The sequence below is a fragment of the Bos mutus genome, chromosome 19 (genome assembly GCF_027580195.1).
Source record: "Bos mutus isolate GX-2022 chromosome 19, NWIPB_WYAK_1.1, whole genome shotgun sequence".
Lineage (NCBI taxonomy): Eukaryota > Metazoa > Chordata > Mammalia > Artiodactyla > Bovidae > Bos > Bos mutus.
In genome coordinates, this window is record NC_091635.1 from 19,736,171 (window position 1) to 19,737,707 (window position 1,537).

A 1,537-nucleotide genomic window follows, 5' to 3' on the forward strand; every position below is an offset into this window, starting at 1 on the left:
TGCCCCAAGGCTTCCAGCGTCCCCCCATGGGGGAGGGCCAGCCTCATCCCGGGCTCCCCCGTGATTGCCCTGCAGCACGTGCTCAGCCCCACCCTCCCTCCACCAGGAGCACAATGAGTTAGGACACCCAGGGGTCAAGCGCCGGCTCCGGGTACATGCCCCCCGTGCCAGGGACTGTCCTCAACTCACCAGGCCCTCCCCGATCCACCGTTCAAAATCTTCTCCACGTGCTAACAGGCAGGTTTCACTACTTCAATCCCCATTTTACAAGTGAACACAATGAGGCACAGAGATGGTAAGTGAGTTGTCCATTGACACACAGTCTATAAGAATCAACTCCAGAACATACATGGATAAAGGCTATGTGATGGTCCTAAAAGACAGTATATGCTGATTCCATTTATCTGAAACATCCAGAATAGATAAATCCATAAAGACAGAAAGTGCTGTGTACAGTGCTCCAGACCAGGCAAGCCTGCAGGAATTTCTTTTCTCTTTGAAACACTACATAATTTATTTCACAAGAGATCCACATACCTAATTCCACCTCTTACTGTATGTAGTCACTCAGTCGTATCCGACTCTTTGCGACCCCATGGACTGTAGCTTCTGTTCATGAAATTCTCCAGGCAAGAATATTGGAGTGGGTGGCCATTCCCTTCACCAGGAGATCTTCCCAACCCAGGGATCAAACCCAGGTGTCCCACTTTGTGGGCAGTCTTTGGGTGTCTATTAATAGGAGCTCCCGCTGCTCCCAGGTGAAACTCTGGAGCTACAGCGGGTGCAGGTGGAGGGGACAGAGGAGAGATGGGGAGGGAGCCGAGTCCACAGCGGGAGTCCTGCAGCCCTGACAGCAAGGGACTCTGGCCAACCTGACGTCAGCTGTGGACCCTGAGTGACCCATCAACTACAGACACCCACCATCCAACAGCCCCCCACAGTCGAGCAGGAGAGACTCAAAAACCTCATGATGGGTTGGGGGCATGAAAGCAAAATCTTACCCTGGAAAAACCAAGTGGAAATTTGCGGGGGGCTTGCTTCCTTTTGAGCTGAGCCAGTGAGGCTCCAGAATGCTCCCTATTCCCAGCTCCATCAGGTGTGTTCCTGCTGGGCCCTGCACCCAAAAAGCCCTCTTCTGTACGTGCAAAACCGCTCATTCTTCAAGGCTCACTTCACCTCCACGAGGCCTCTCATCCCACCAGGCAGAGTCCCTAATTCCCCCTTGGAGGTTCCCGATGTGCCATGCATACGTGTCTCATGGTAACAGCATCACTTCTTCACATGCATGTTAACCCCAGTGGGTCAATGGCTTCTTCCTCTTTTTTTTTTTTTTTTTTGGCCATTATGTATTCATTGGTCTTGCAGAAGGAAATAGCAACCCATTCCAGTATTCTTGCCTGGAGAATTCCATGGACAGAGGACCCTGGAGAGCTACAGTCCATGGGGTCGCAAAGAGTCAGATACAACTGAGCGACTAACACACACACATATTCATTGGTATATTAGATTTGAGCAATTCCCTCCTAATAGTTACAGA